The sequence below is a fragment of the Lathamus discolor genome, chromosome 5 (assembly GCF_037157495.1).
Source record: "Lathamus discolor isolate bLatDis1 chromosome 5, bLatDis1.hap1, whole genome shotgun sequence".
NCBI classification, from domain to species: domain Eukaryota; kingdom Metazoa; phylum Chordata; class Aves; order Psittaciformes; family Psittacidae; genus Lathamus; species Lathamus discolor.
In genome coordinates this window covers 122,193,495-122,210,815 of record NC_088888.1, presented here as the reverse complement: position 1 = coordinate 122,210,815, position 17,321 = coordinate 122,193,495, and the positions used below count along the sequence as shown (strand labels likewise).

General features: G+C 43.5%; 1 long non-coding RNA gene across 1 annotated transcript in view; it reads right to left on the bottom strand.

Annotated features, from left to right (window-relative positions):
- LOC136014526 (uncharacterized) overlaps positions 1-6,809 on the bottom strand; it is a 53,336-nt gene extending 46,527 nt beyond the window's left edge. The window contains exon 1 of the long non-coding RNA XR_010612758.1: positions 6,725-6,809. This is a non-coding gene — a long non-coding RNA (uncharacterized LOC136014526). The remainder of the gene's footprint in view (positions 1-6,724) is intronic.
- Between the last annotated feature and the right edge of the window lie 10,512 nt (positions 6,810-17,321).

Below are 17,321 nucleotides of genomic sequence, written 5' to 3'. Positions count from 1 at the left end.
ACCTTATGTGCAAGAGTGCTCCAATGTCATCACCGTGGCAGGCACTGTAAATGGTGCACAGGGGAAGATCCACAACCACATGTGAGGATAAATCCTGGTGCAAACAGACTGGCGGGCACAGAAGCATCCTCCGGGAACAGGGAGGGCATGCTGTAGACCAGCTCCTGCTGCAGAGTGAAGCTCCCTGTGAGCAGGGGGCTATTAAACAGCCGTTCGAGGGCAGGAGCTCATAAAGCCAATGAGGGGCCCATAAAGCCATGCTAAAGTCATATTTTTGCCTTTTTTTTAATTAAAAAAGCTTTAACTTTCCCTTCACCACTTCTGGGTTGAATTGGTTTGATCCAGAAAGGTAGTTATGCATAAGAGCAACCACTTTATATTGAATTAGGGGATTTCTCATGCAACACATCTCACCAATTACAAGGCAGGGATGCAATTCTATGATTTATAATACATTATACTGTTAAGTAATATAACATTATAGATACAATTTGTACCTATCTCTCCATGGATTAGAGAGGTGGCACATGAAGAGTGGATCATTAAACAGCAGTGCAAGGCCAGGGGCCAAGCACTTCTGTTTAACAAGCTGCTCCAAGTACCACCCCTCTAATCCATGGAGAGAGAGAATAAATTGTTCCTGTATCTTGTTATAAATCATGTTCTTTGGGGTGTTCTCTATTTTTTAATTATAAATAATAATAACAATTATGATTCCTGTTTAGGGCCATCTCTTTCCAGGGCTGAACTAGCTTAAACTGAAGGCACTTCTGTTCCGGAAAGGGTCTGAAGCCAGACTGTATAATTTACAATCTGGCCAAATTTGAGGGCAATATGGGAGAGTGAGAGGGATGCACCACCCCTCTGGATGAGGGAAACTGCTCTCCTGGTCAGGCCAGGCCAACCACCCCTACCCTCCCTGTTGCAGTAATATGCCTGGACCACAGGCAGCCACACAGGACAACCAGCACCCATCTGCCCCAAGTGAACAGGCTGCAAACGTCAAGCATGGTCTAAAGAGGCAAGAGTGTTGGCTACAGCCTTGCTTTATCAGGAAGGAGCGTTCTGGGAGCACTCGGGAGCCCATCAGCACCCAGTTTGTATGGCACCTGCCCAATACATAACCACAGCACCAACGTGTTCGTGGGTTTCCAACACTGACATTCCCCAAGGCTAAATAGTCCTGTCACCATTCCCATGCAATCGTCAAAAAGTAACTGTGACCAATTGAGCTGAAGTCCTTGGGAGGACAGAGTTGAGACATGGTGCTATTTCAATGCAGAGTGTGCTAACCTGCTCTGCTCAATGGCCATCTATAACTGCTGAAGGTGAGCTCTTTGACCTCTAACTCTTCTGTTTATATTACCCCTTTAGGGTCAATAAATGCAGATATAAACACCAGGCTCTATAGACAATACAGTGCTTTGTAACACTGGTGCCACTATTAGAGTTCCATGCCTCAGCTTCCAGGTTTATTAAACTCCATTATAATCCCCTTAATGATGACATCACCTTTCTATAACAGTGCAGTTGTTTGGCTCCCAAGGAGGGAAGCACAATGCTGAAGGCTGAAGATATAAGGACACTGTTAGGCTGCCTTATAGACCCTAACTCATCATGTGACAAGTCATTGATTTCTATCGACAATTTCATTGTCATGTCAAAACATAACCTGGATTCATCTTTCATTCACTTCAAAAGTAAACAATGGCTCTTAGAATAGACAAAAAGAGCACTAAAATAACAAAAATAATAAGAAGCATCCAGTTTTTCCTCAAAAAAAACAGAACCAAGACTGCTCGGTGGCTATGTAAAGCAGAGCAAACTATTAATAGAGAACACATTGACGAATTCTATCACTGTTTCAATTTGCAAATTATTCACAAATCTACTGTCATTCATTCAATTCTTTTCAATTTATGAAACTATATTAAATTAGCATTATTCTACAGAAACTATTTTCAGCCTCAGAAAAAAAATCTCCAAGTGCTATTTACAGTGTTTGCTGACAAGACATCATCACCTCAGCCATGACAAGGTGCCATTGCTGTCCCCTGGCTTAACAACCAGCTCCCAAATAAATAGGGGATACAACAATCAGACCTTCAATGTTGTCTGTGTTTGAAAAAGAAGATAAAAAGGAAAGGCTGGCAGGACTTGGCATTGGCATTGCATTACATTTCTATTAATAAAGAATGGCAATCAGCTCTAAAATTAATGTGGATCTGTTATCTCTACATGCACACAAAGAAGTTGTGTTTAACTTGTTCACATGGTCTATGATGCAAACGATGAGGCCAAGTCATTTGTTTTCCTGTTTGATTACCTTTGTGCCTTTGCTCTGGTCTGGTTTTCTACGTTTTTCTACAGCAAAGCATGTTTGGTCATGTAGGATAAAGATCTAACTGTCAGCATGGTCCCTCTCTTTGTTTCTAGAAGCTAGGCAGATATATATTGCATATGCTCGCATATCAAAACTTGTCAATTTCTAGGGTTTGGCCACCTGATGCTCTTCACAACTCCTATTTAATAGACATAAGTTTGCACATGGTGCAGGTTAAAAGCTTTACTGGGCTTCAGGAGAAGATACTTCCAAAGTCCTCACAATAGACACGCTGGGAGATGGAAAGGCTGAAGTACAGGTTTCCATACCATGATGAAAGAGACCCTGGGGCCTTAAAAAAATAAAATAATATAATGAAAATACACCTCTCCATTTCAGTTTCATGGGATTCAAGTGATTTACAACAATTCCCTAAGCAGTTTTCTTGCAGCACAGCTCCCTAATGAGGCTGGAGAACCAACTTCTCTCCATATTACCACAAATAGCTTAGTTGGGACTGAGCAAAGCTTTCTTGGCTGGTCCAGGTCTGTGATGAGCATGCAAGGTAAATTCAGTTTTTCAAGGTGGAAATCATGATGACAAGCTGCTGGCCATAGCTCGGCCATCAATCAGTCACCTTTTCTAGTGATAGACCATCTCATTACATACTCTAAATTTGATGACATGTGTTTGGAGTATGCTAATATTGGTTGCTTTTTTAACAATGGTTACTTGGGATATTGTTTCAGGTTGTTACATTCAAACAGTCTAAAACTGAATGAAAAGTAAGGAAACCATCCAAAATTACCACTTGCCCTATAAGGTTCAGGCATAAATAGGGTCTCAAGGTATTTCATGATATTGTCTTAATCAACTGGGGAGCACAGGACAGAAATGCTTCATAAGACCAGAGTTAAAAAAAATAATACAAAGAAAAGCCATTAGAAAAAGGAGGAAACAAACCAAATGGAAAACCTGACGAGGCATTTGCCAATAGGGAATTTGTGTTCCTTTTAAAACATTATCTTACGCATTGTCTGTCTTGTCTGTTCAAGTGGCATCTCCAGATATGGCCCATCTAGCTACTCACAAGCAAAAGACAGAGAGCCACCCTGGGATCTTGTCACATCCATCTCACACAGGGAGAAGAAACCTGACAGTGCCTGGGACGTCTTGGCAAGGAGAAGCAACAAAGAGCAGCCAGGAAGGGAAGCAGGGAAGAGCAAGGAAGAGCTGCATCTCTCAGCAGGGAAGAGCTGCATCTTGATAGACTCCCCCTCTCATTCTTCTCCAACCTCCGGGCCCAGCTGGACTCAACGTCCCAACTGCTCTCCCTATTAGGACGGGGGACGTGGGAAGCACACGGCTGGCAATACACCCGACAGGCTTGTAGGGATCTGAGAACACCCTCAGGTTCACAAGCACCCGGAGTTTGCCAAATCATTTCAGCTCGTCTCTAATTGTCAGCGATCTCTATTAGCTCAGTAGTGTGGCTTTGACATAAGGATGAACAGAAGGGTTGTTACTGGCTAGTGATAGGAGAGGAGCTTCTAGTCCAAGGAAGAAAAGCATCTTCCATGGCAGAAGGAGAATCTTTTTTTCCTTCCCACATAGGCTACACTGTATGGAAGGCTAAGTAACAGCAGACAAAGGGACTACACAATGGATGTCCATCAGCTTAAATCTTTCCAAATATCACATAAAAATAGAAAAAGAAAAAAAGGCTTTATTGTCGTGTTCACAGCTTTAAGCATTAACAGACCCATTTTATAACCATCTCCAGGGGAAAAAAAAAAGGATAAAATGGAAATAGCACCATGTGCAGCTATCACAGTATAGCACAACTCCATTTAAACCTTCAGCTACAGGAGATGGCTTGTTTGATGGTGGCAGCTCCTTCTCCAGAGCACTTCCCTCCCAGAAGACTGACACCCAGTGCCACGGTGCAACTTTCCCCATGCCAACTCAAGCTAAATTTACGTAGACAGAAAGAAAAGGGAGAAGGGAAAGAAGAGTCTTAACTAAAGGGATAAAAACTGCTCCGAGACAACATTTTCTGGATTACATCAAAATTCTGATCTTTCCACATTATTTCCATGAACAACAGCCCAAGTTAATAGGACCTAAAAATACCCCAAACACATTTTTGGTTTTGCAAACAGTGTTTCATTCATGCATGTCTGCCTGGTGATGCATCATTGCAATTGTAATGAGATAGCTGCCAACCCTGGAAGGGTGTAATGCTCAGTGTACTTGGAATGTTAAAGGGGGACTGAAGCCCTATATGAGATTAAACTGAGTTTCATTATATAGAATCAGAGAGAGATTAAGTCAGGCCTGGTGCTAGAAGTTACATGAGCTTCCCAAATCACCCAGGGCCACAACCAGCCCTGCTTTAGATGTAACACTTTGCCCAATACATAGCCATCAATCCTTAGATCCCAGGAGTTCCCTTTCAGATCCCAGGATGGGTCAGGCATTCGGGTGGCAAGTGCACGCACTCACAGAGGCAGGCAGCACTGCTGCTTGAGATGAGATGTACCACAAACAGGGAAAATAAACCAACCCTAAATTAAAGTGCTTCCAACACAACACAATTACACTACATAATGTTTACTTATCTTATATACACTCCAAGGGAAGATAAATGTCTAGTAAAAACCACAATCTGCTATTAAACAGCTATAAAATACTTTGCTGTCTTCCCATTTCAAAAGCTCCCATAGTATAAATAGTGGTCAAAAGTTCAGTGAACTGTCTTGTAGTCTGGTGCTCCATTCAAACCCTGCTATTTCCAGAGAGTCTCCTGACACCGTATCTAATTTCCAAAATGAATATGCTTTAATTTTCCTTCTTCATGCATTGTGCTTTTTCCTCATTTAAAACAGCAAGAGCCTCTGGCAGTAAAGGACATCACATTTCTGTGTGAGATGAAGCTTTTTTCCCCCTATATGAGGGAGAATGGCATGGGTCAAGAGAGAAAAAATGTATGCAAAAAACATCACACCCCACTGACCCCAGTATATTTTACATTACAATTTTGCCATTTCCAATATAGGTTCATTTTGCAGTGGACCATATCAGCCATATTTCAGGGTTTACAAAAAATATATATGTATATAAAAATTCAGTACCTGGAGCATTGTCTGCATACAGCATGTCCTAAAACAATATATGGATTGTCATATTAATGTGTAGTGTAGATTGCAGGGAACACACACACACATGCAGGGAATACTTATGCATGCCAGGGAGGCAGCCCAGGTGTACCTATTGTGGACTTGAATATACATTCAATTATATCTGCAGATAATATACAAGTGTGTTTTTACATCTTAAAACCCAGACTGCTCTATGCTGCAGGTGAAACCCCTAGTATCAGAGGGATTTTCTTTGGGGAGGGGGTTTATTCCATATAAGCCTTGCTCCCCTGAGCCACTAAAGTGCCAGTAATGGGGCACCTGACACAGGTTCAGCTATTTAAGCTGTGGTTGCTATGCTTTCAGTGGGCAACACAAGTAGCTTTATCCCCTGGCATACATTAAAAGGTCTCTTTCCACCCCTTAGCACAGGTGGAGATAATTAATGCAGAGCCCGATTCAAAAGGCACAGAAAGTTCTAGTAGCAACTCAGTACTCTGCAGCCATCCTTTACCCTTCGGTGTTGTAATGGAGTTCAGCTGCGACCACAAGCTGGCAAATGAGTTTAGCTGGGACACCTGAAGCCTGTGTTAACCCTGCTCTGAAACTGCAGCCCTGGAAGAAAAGATGCACCTTTTGTTCTCCCAACCCTCCTCCAGGACCAGACACACCAGGAAAAGGATAAAGCAGAAACCTGGGGCAATCCCTGTTTTAACCAGGGGTAAACCCCATGTACTCAACAGGAGCAGAGCATTGCCTGACTGAAGACTGTTAATAGCTTTGACTTCATGTACTGCACAAACCATCATGCTCACAGAACTGGCACATCTCACCATTACAAACAAAATCATCATCCGCTATTTTGACAGGAAATCAAAGAATCTGACTTTCTTAAGAAGTACCAATTCCCACAAAACCTTGCTGCTATCCACAGATGGTCAGCTAAGAGTCACGAGAGAGGCAATACATGTGTACAGGTATCTAAAGGTTAAACATGCCAACAAAGCAGAACCATATAATGAGAAATAAACACACATGTGGGTAAAAGGCTTAAAAAGTAAAGCAATTATTAGATTCTTGCCACAAAAAGACAAACCCATCATCTTTCACATCAAGCAACTATTCCACCTTGCAGTTGCCATGGAAAGGACCAACTTCAGGTCCTACAACCATAAAACTATCTCTGCTCTTCATCTCACCAAAACCTAAAGCATTGTCATGCTACAAAGCTGTAAACTTCAGGAATAATATAAAGACTTACCCAAAATTCAGGATAGGCCAAGACAATGAATGACATCCATGTGGCCGGATGTTCAGACGGAAGGCAAAGCAAGGTGAAATAGAACTGTGTGCTGGGGAAGAAAACAGAAGCTCAAACTGCTGTGGAAAGAGCTCCACAGGTGCCTGGAATATACTAATTAACTTCCTTCAGCTCATTGGTTATAATTGTTCTGCATCCATCCCAGCCCTGACTCAGCATATCCTACATAGTGGTGTGGGGCTAGTTTGGGTTATTTCAAGATCATGGCCAGGGACCTGGAGTGTGGCCTGGCCAGGGCTCTATAGGAAAGGGTTCCTTTAACGAGAGGTAGCTGGGAGCCTTTAGAGCCTGGGGATGTGAGGTGCTGGAAATGAACTTAAATGCAATTGCAAAAACAGTGTTTTCTTGTTGTTATTTTAAATAGAAAGGGTAAAACATGCAATATTTACTTCAGCTGTTATCTCTCTTTAATGTCACAGAGAAGCATCATCTTGCCTGGCAAGTTGTGGACATGGGGCTCAAGAGGTTTGCTTGCTTATTGCCAGCATTTACCTGGACTAGCTTTTAATAAGTGCCTTTGGAGAAAAGAAATCTCCTGCCTGAGACAAAGCATTGGGAATCTGAGTGGCGGCCCCTGAGAGAAGCTGAGCTACTAAAGTGGCCATCAGTTGCATCCCTGATATATCCTGTTCCTTTCTCACCACAAATCCCCTCTGCGATGCTCTGCACAAGACCTGCTTTTCTATAAGCAGTTATTGGATGGGAACCTGAAAGTGGTGTTTAAACCTCCATAGTCTCAAGAAATTTAGTATGTCTCTGGCAAACATTGCTGTGTTTCAAGTGGCCAATTTGAGCAAACTAGATATGGTTGAGGGCAGAACTTGGCCCTTCCTGTATTCATCTGGGGCTTTGAACTTGTCAAAATGAACCTTGATTTCATAAAATAATAATAATAATAGTAATAATAATAATAATAATAACAAAAATACTAATGTTCTCTTTGGCTTCAGAGCACCAGTTCTATCAAAGTACTGACTATTGAAAGTTCAACTGCTAATGGCAAGCTATCTTGAAAAGGGAAAAGTCTGGAGGCAAATTATGAGGGAAAGAATAGATAGTAATCATTTTTAAAGTCATTCTGTCTCAGGCATTATTTTCCTTTTCTTTCATTATTCATGATGAGTTTTTTTGCTTGAAGGCCAAGTGAATTCAGAGGGCCTGACCCATCCAAACACAACCATGGCTGTCTGAACAATGCAGCCCAGCTGAGTCTATAGATAAAAAAAGAGTCCAAATGGAAACTAAACCTTAAAAAAAAAAAAAGATAATTCTAAACATTGGATCTAAACACACACATGTAAATATAATTTTCCTTCTGACCAGTTTATTTCCCAGTGCTTGGTCCATGGTGTTCCTATTGCATCCATCCTGCTGGGGGATCTGTGGTATGGGAGTCCCAACAAGCAACTCATTGCGCTTGCTGTTTCTCTCTGACCCTACCTCTGTGGCCTCCAAAGCCAGCTTAGTGGTGTCAAGACTCTTTCTGTCAAGGCAAGGCCTCTTACCTTTGCTTTTTTAGCTTAATTCCACAGCTAATGGAAACTCAGTAGCTTCACTCATAACTTGGGTAACCCGCAGAGCCTTTTGCTGCTGCAGGACATGAGCAGACACCATGAAGTGAGCCTAAAGCCATTTGCTGCTCCCTCTACTGAGAAATTAAAAGTCTCATAGGAAAATATCTCAATCCAGGAGAGGGTTTTTTTTCCCCAAAAAAACTCCCCCGGGAAAGATTCCCATTTTGCATGTAGAGAGCACCAGGCAGACATTAGGACACAGCTCTTACCCAAAGGACAACGGGGGCCAGAAAGAAGCTTTCAAAGCAGAAGCAGTGACAATTCATGGACCCATTTTCTCCTTCTTCAGTAATTCTCAGCACCCCCAAGTAGCCCCATCTTTGCATGCTGCCTATGAAAAACGGCAGCTCAAAGTTCCCTTTGCTTCAGGGTAGAATAGCCCTACAACAGTGCTTTGGTGAATGTGTGTTTGTAACCATGTTCCTTGGAAGACAGGAGTTTGCCATTGAAAATCTTTGGCAAACTTAAAGGTATCTGGTGTACTTTGCCTACCCTGAAATACACTCACCAACATGCATCCTCTCTCAGACTCTACAGATGTGTGCATCTGCAGAGTACGGTGTTAATAATGAATGTAGTCATATAAAGCCCTCAATACAGAAATACACAGACAGAGCTTCACATTTTGCCTGCTTCTCTGCAACAAATACCCAAACTGAAACAAATTTAACGAGATACATTACACAAATCTGCAGACAGAAGTTGTATCAAAATTTCAACTATCTTCAGCAAGAAAGCGCTTCTATTTACAGTAACGCTGGCAGCATATACTGTAGCTAGGCAGCCACATTTATTTTCAATTATCATTTTTGCCTTTTTATACAGCATAATGAAATGCCTGGTAAATTATACATTTTTGTAAAACACAAACTTGTCTCTTTATTTGCAGCTCAAGTCTTGCAGCATCGTTTTGTCTGCATTAGTTCTAGCTCTTTATGAGAGGCCAACTACTTTTCTTAGCTGTAATACGCAGCGTGCGATATCTTACTTGCCAGTTCTCGCTGAGACACAGCCTGGTGCAAAGTGACCATGTCCAAAGCTCAGACCTTCAGAGAAAAGGGTGAAGAGTCTCAGCACCCTGTTTTGCCCTAACATCACCAGTACTCATTTGCTTCATCTTCAAGACTGTCAACCCATCCCCTGCTAAACAAAAGCAGATTTTTTAGGGGGGGGGAATGTGTATAGCTGCTCCCCCCAGTTTCCCTTTAGAAAGATGCTCTCATGGCAGATGGATCTCAATATGCCGTCTCCCAAATCTTAAGCAACTCTGAAAATATAAAGTTCACTTATACCAATGGGCCATATATATCTACACCTCTCAATTCTCTGTCTCTTTAACTGGCACTTTGAACTAGTGAACACCTCTTTAATCTTGCCCCATTATCATCCTAATAGTACCTCCTGATATTCATAAATGTCTAGCAAGACTTTCAGCTATTTGGTATGAAGAAGAAATATCCAGCTAAATGGAGAAGATTACCACATCACCACATAAATCAGTGACAGGCTGCGTGTTATTACAGTTGATTTTTGTTGACAGTTGGCTGTAGGCAGTTGTGTTTCAAATGCCTTTTTTCACTGGGAAATTAAACAAAATTCCATGCAAAATACAGCCCTCCAGTTCAAAAACTGTAAATCCAAAATTAGCATTTCATACTTTAAAAGGTAGCACAGCACAATTTTCTGTTGAAAGATCTGTACAGTTGTCACAAATGGGTGTTTCACACATGACACTAATGCTACCGATGCCTTTTAAGAAAGCCACCTTTCTCTGATATTATTTTCTTCTCCTAATAATCTGCATACACTATAGTTCATCCCTATGGAAAAGAAAGAGAGCTCACTTACTTATCTCTCATATGGGAGCATTATGCTTTCAGCAATTCAGACAGATAGGCTGGATGGGAGGGGGGAGGGTTGCCAAATCCTCCATGATAAGAGGGAACGAATTGTGGCCAGCGAAAGGTTAATCTTCCCTCTCCAAGTCCCTCCTTCTGTCTCAGCATAACCTGGAGAGCAAAGAAAATGCGAGACTTAAGAAGTGAAAAGACTCCGGCACAAAACACTGTTCCTACTGGATCGTGTAGCACTTCACACACAATGGCCACGCATGACCTAATTAACAAAAAGCTGTTGCTAAAAGTCAGGAAAGCAGCTTGGGTGATAACAGAGAGGACCAGAACTTGCGAAGGAGTTTCTGCTTCCAGCAGCTGCTGATCTGCCTTTTCTTGGCTCGGATATTGCCTGCTGCTAAGCTAATTTTTTCAGGACTCTGGTGTCAGCAAGTTGCCCAAGCAGCAGTAGTTGAGACAGAGCTCCTTCCCCTTCTTCTCAAGGCAGGCCCCTGACATCAGCTCTGTCTCGGACCTAGCTTGGAGACCACCACCACCACCATGAGAAGTGTACAGTTTTGTCTGTATATGACACAGCGTATTGAGGTAGAAAACTGGGATGCTTACTCCTGGGCACAGGGACAGACATATAATGCAGTTTGTCAGCCAGAAGATGTTAGGCAAATCTTCATGCAGATACTTTGCTGGCAGCTGACTGGCTTCTGGCGACGGAGACTCCAGCTTCCTCTGGCTTGAAAACCAAACCACCAGCCAATTGCGTCTGGTTCATTTTCCCCCTGTGTCCAAGGGCAAAGGTGTAAGGCTGTAGGGATGATGGCCTGTGTTAAGGCTTGTCCTGTCTACCAGCCCTGTCATTAGAGGGCAGCTGAGGATGGAGAGTCCATCTGGTTGATCTTCAACCTGGGTTATCCCATTGCTTGTAATTGAGAGGAAAATATGTTCGTAGTAGTGCAGATAAAATTAAGTATTTCAGTCAATACTGAAATGGCTTCATCTGACTGCATCACTGGGCATTTCAAACAGACACCTCTCTCACAGCTGGGTCAAGGTTTAGTTTTTACAGCACAAAGCCAAAGTTTTCCCTGGCGTAGCTCTGCTGACAGAACCAGACAAGATGTCCATGGGAGCTTAGCCCAAGTCATCCATGACTTTTGTATATGCCACCCATACAGAAAAGCTCTTGAAGCTCTACTAATGTTTAGATTCGCACCTTATTACAGGAAATGACTACATGAATTGAGACTAATAATCAAAGTAAGGTACTGGTTGCTTCCAGTTGCTCTGCTGGGGAAAAGGGGCCTGGCCAAGAAGGCTGGAAAACAGCAGCATGAGAGAAAAGAGTGAATATGATGGAGCAATCCTGTGTTGTCTACTGAGGAGAGGTTGGCAACAGGCCTAAGCTTTGCTGTTGAGTGAGCTGCAGCCTATACAGAGTGATTGAATGGTTTAAGGTGGCACTTGCTTAACACATGGAAACATTTATAACTAAGACCTGTATGGAGCATTATAAATGCCCCTATGTTCTCTTCTAACTCTTTGTGCGCATGTAGTATCTTAGAATCTCTTTTCCAATTCGTATTTCTTGTGAATTTTCAAACACACAAGAGGTGACCTCCCATGTCTGCTTGGGACCAGCTGCTCAGGAAAACCAGGCAGTAAGACACAGACCAAACCTCATGGTCCACAGGGGAAACACAATTTCCCAATCAAAAAATGCCCAACACAAACAGAAAGCGCCAAAAACAAAAGCAGGTTTTAAGCACAAAGCTGCCCGTTCTGATAAAGATGGGAAACCAAAGTGCACGATCACCAGGGAGAAGAGGCAGAGCTGGATGAGACATTATTGCCAAGAATAATACTTGAGACTGTGTATGACAAGGACTGCAACTGCAGGCAGAAGGTGACTCAGCTTACATACACAGGCAGATATTTTCTTGTCACATGAAAAGCCTGAAAAACATGTCATCTACCTGTCCCTTCAGAGATAAAGACAGGTTGCTCACTCCATGGTGACTCCAGGGGAGTCCTCCTCCAGGTCTGCAAAGGAGAACACAGAAAGGCTGATCAAGATAAGGGAGATTTGGAGGCACAGTACAGGAGTACAGGAAGGTACTGCAGGTGCCGGGATACGGTGGAGACACAAGAGCTTTGCTTGAGGAGGAGCCCAGGGGCAAAGCCCAGCTACAGCATAGCTAACGCTGTGCCAAGGCATCAAACGGCCTCGCAAAACAAGTGAACAAACTCACACAAAGAACATGTCAACAGCTGAAGTTCTCCTTAAACAGAGAAGATGAGGCAATGGAGTAGGTGAAGGAAAAGAAAAGCAGGAAGCCCAGCCGGCGGTCATAGAGGAGCAGGTCGCTCCAAAGAGCCTGCGCAGCTTTAGAAACAGAAAGTCTTCTCCTGCTGTTCCCTGACATGCAATTCTTCAAGACTTTTGTTTCTCCAACACTTTTGGTTTTGGCATCGCTACAGACATTGTGTAAAGGGGAGAGTCACGGGGTTTGTTGTTTCAGCCACCATAAAGGGTGCAAGGAACCCCTCTGCTCATCTGGCGTCACTTTCTGCACAGCCCAGGTGATTGCATCTCAACAGCAATTTTTGAACGCAGTAAGATGTGATGAAATCACAGTGCTGCTTTCACAGAGACATCCGGCTTCGACTGAGAGATGGCGCTCAGCTTGAGATCGTAAGCCGAGCGATGTCATCAGAACAAGTCAATTATTCCACAAATGAAGGGGAATACTGTACAAATTTTAGCTGAACTAAGTAGAGAAGAGAAATGAGTCTGCAAACCATCAAATGCTGCGTCTGTTTGTAATTATTATCATGCAAGAAATATAATGTTAGTTGAGCAACATAATTCTTTTTGTGTTTTGGGATTTCCTACTTTACATCTTTTTGCCTACAGATCTAGATCTCCAGAGCAGATCTTGGGATTTTTTTTTCCTGGTGCTGCATATAAATGCCTCTTGACAGGAATTATTTTCCTTCCAAAGCATTGTTCATGTGGCTATATTTAAAAATGCAGCTCAAATGCTTCAGTTTGTTCTTACAAGTTTGAGTAATACCCAGAATCATTCACATGGAGAGAGCTGCGCTCATGACAGGAGTCTTGAAACAACTTCAGCTGGCTGTCTCTCACAAGGCTTGAGTATTGCTGTCTCTACTGACTCCAGGCTCATCACTATTAGCAGCTGAACCTGGATTTAACTGCTGGCCAAATAATAGCGGTATGCAGGCTCAATGCACTGTCTTAAATTGAGATGCCCAGAAAACTCTACAGGAAAAAAAAATAGATTCATAAAATATCCTAAGGGATATGAGAATCGGAGCTGAAATTTAGTATTTTCCAACTGCTCTCACCCTTCCTCCTGGGACTGCCGTTGATCTTTGATCACTTCCCTCATTTACAAACGCTGTCATCTCTTCATTCTCCTCCTACTCCGTATCATTAATACAAATCTGGAAACAATGGCTTTCTCCCTGCTAAAACATTGCAACATCGCACTATTTGTTTCCTCTTCTAAAACGGAGCAGTCATTATAACCCATATCCCCCAAAGAATTTTATCACTTGAAACCTGTTTGCAGTGAATCTAAAGTAGCTGGGAAATCGCCTTCACAGGAATTCCTGCATACGCTGGAGCCGACTTCTCCTGGAAGCCCAATAAAGTGCCGAGTCCCTCTGCAGGCAATATCCATTTTTCTTCTTTCTGATACAGTCTCCAGCAGTAACCCCTGCAGCTGTGCGCGATCCATTTCTTCTGCTGCTGAGATTCACTGCTCAGCTACGTTAGCTCTTGTACCCACTTCATCCTGGAGAGTTGTGATAATTACCTCCTTGCTTCAGCGTTCCCACCATCTCCATGCTTATCACAGAGGTCAGCTTTTCTTTTACCTCTCCTATAACCAACTCATTCTTTGCTGCTTTCTCTTGCAAGGGACAGGCTACTGCTCCCTGGCTCCTGCCCCATTCCAGTTTTTGTGGTGTTTGTGCACCTCATTTGAATGCTTCTTCCCAGAAGGACATCTCTCAGCACTTGGATGTAGGATTTGACTTTGTTTTCCATGGTCCCCAGTTTCAGAGCATTGGGGTGAACACTGACAGATGTGATGGAGTATCACCAAAATACACAGACCTGCACTTTGAGGGCTGTGTGAGCAGGGATTTCCCCAAAAGATCTGGGCAGCCATTAGGATTGTGGAAGGATTTTTGTAATAAACGAAATAGATGTAATACGTTCACCGCTTTTCACTTCAGGAAGGTGATGCAACCTAGTAGTGTAGTGTTAAAATGTATTAAAGGCAAGGCTTGGGACCCAGATTGCCTAAGTGCTGATGGAAAAGAAATGCTGAATATAAACCAAAACACTGCAGAAAACACTGAATGCTGCTAAAGTGAAGGTAGCTATGGCTATGCAATATTTACCATTGAGGAAGCCCAGACCAGGTCTTCCCTTTGAACTAGTCACAGTCAAGAATAAATCCCAATGTCAGTAGATGCATGGGTGGAAATTCAAAGTTTATGACACCCCTCACTGTTTAACAAGTCACTGGACTATCTGAATACCATTGGAGACCTTAAAAAAGATGCAGGTGATCAAACTCTGGGCTAACACACAGAATAGAGGAAGACTTTTTCTTGGGACATATTATGTCATGAAATAACAGCAAGCTCTGGACTGGTGAGGTGCGAGTATTAAGGTCTGGAAAGCACAGGCAGAACTGGGCTTACTAAAATCATCCTTAGAGCGTTGCTCACAAATTGTCACCAAGCCCTGTGAGCGGAGTGCAGACAGGGAAACTTTTGCAGAGATACTAATGACACTGCGGCTGCCAGGGGCTTTCAGCGGATATTATGTGCCCGCTTCCCCATTTGAACACGTGCCTCTTCATGTAAAACAAGAGATCTTCATGTTTTTAAATAACACAGCCACTCATGTAAAGTATCTCCTTTGCTTAGGTGAACTAGCCATCGAGCAGCGATGATGCTGCCTGGAAATGCAGGCATTTTCTGGATATATAGGTGTTTCCAGCTTTTCAACACACGTCAGTGCAATGCAGCTGAACCTCCTAATCGATTATAATTCATTGTAATATGAACAATAAGACTGACCATACACACATAAGAAAGCAATTCTTTGCTGTTGCTTAATGCTAGCAGGAAGCCTGCACAGGCTGAGTGGCCATATGATCAGGACCAAAGACATGCAGAATGGCTTTATCCTGAGTCCACCACTTCAGCAGACGAGGTCTATTCCCCTATCTGCCACCAGCCATCCCAACAACCTTGAGTCACTTTGCTTTTCATTTTTCTCCTCCCACCATTGTGTATTTAAACCTGAATCTCTGCGACATGGCAAATGTTTTTCTTCAATGGGGTGTGCATAGTTCTGGTACCACAGTGGGACCTGTGTCTTAGCTGGGACCTTGAGATACCACAGTAAGAAATCAAGCAGAATCATAGAATGGTTTGGATTAGAAGATACCTTCAAAGCTCATCTGGTCTAACCCCCATCCAACTAGCTCAGGTTGCCCAGAACCACATCCAGCCTGGCCTTCAATGTCTCCAGGGATGGTGCATCCACCACCTTTCTGGGCAGCCTGTGCCAGTGTTTTACTACCCTCATTGCATAGAATTTTTTCCTCGTATCCAGCCTGAACCTCCCTCTTTTAGTTGAAAACCATCGTCCTATCACAACAAGCCCTGCTAAAAAGCCTCTCCCCATCTTTCTGGGAGCTGAGAGGCAGCACTTCCTGACCTGAGCAGAAACCTGATTTCAGAGGTGGCTTGTTTTAATCCAAGAAAGCAAAATACACTTGGGTATCATCCACATTTGAGCATCCTTTGCTATCTCCATATTTTAAGAGGAGTGAAAAGGCAGCCTTTTGGTACCATGATGGGGAATTTGAGCTTTACAAATTACCCTATTTCTTTGTCCAAGAGAGCAGGTTGGGGCCATCTATTCACAAAGGTCTATGAGCAGAGCAGCTGCCTCTCACTTCTCATTTTGCTTTTAGAAAACAAACCCTAGACCACACAACGCCACACATTAACATGTGTCAGAGTCTCCTGGGCCCAGTGGGACCTCAACCACTGCCACTTGAGTAGCAGACAGACACCAGAAAAGTCTGAAGAGGTACTGGGGCTTGCGGTGTCCTCTCTGTATCTGGCACCTGCAACACAGAGCCTGGTGGAAACCCCCGTGGCCAGCTTGGAAGCATGGCCAGCAGCCCCAGCAGCAGGTCTGCTGTTGCTTCCTGTCCCTGCCCAACCCCACCATGCAGGAGATATTCATTGCCAGCTCTTAAGGACAAAACATTGCAAGCATTAACATCTCCCTGCATAGGTCCCATAGGGCAACTTGTGCCAAAGCAGCGTGAACTTCCCCACAGCCAACGGCAGCAGGGATGCGACAGGAGATGTAGCTCATTGCTTCTTGCAGGCAGAGCTATCAGCCATGTGCCCAGAGGAAGAGCACAACCCATCAAGCTCCTGCCTGTGGCTGGGGACAGCTGAGCTCCCGCCTGGCCAGGATGCTCCTATGGAGCTCCTTCCTCCTGTGCCTCATGTTTGGGGTCTCCACCACTGCACTCAGCACACTGGCAGGGCCTCATCATACTGCTATTTATACTTGACATGAGTGGACATGAGGAAGCCGCACTTCTCCCCCATGTACTTCTGACTTTATACCTGTTTCCGCCTCCGAAACGTGCGGCTGTCCCTGCGGATGTGAGCAGGGTGTGTGTTCAACTTCTCATCTGAACTATTTGCATGAGCAGCCGGTTTCCTCTCTGCCCCGCTGGGGAGAGAAGGATCTTTCTCTCACTTCTCTATTTCGGCGTGATCTATAGAAGAAAGTTCAGAAGGGCAGGAATGAGGGTATGACATCCTGATGGTTCAACTCGCCCTCATGAAAAGTTATTGGTGTCAGTACAGCTACAGCTGCTCGCTTCCCCCCATCCTCTTTAATTTCTGCTCCTTTGCCACACTTGACAATAAACAATAATGAGCTTTTACATTCTCTCACTACTTTATGTCCCACAGTCACAGGAAAACATATACACACCCATATATACACACACATACACCACATGCAGTTTATCA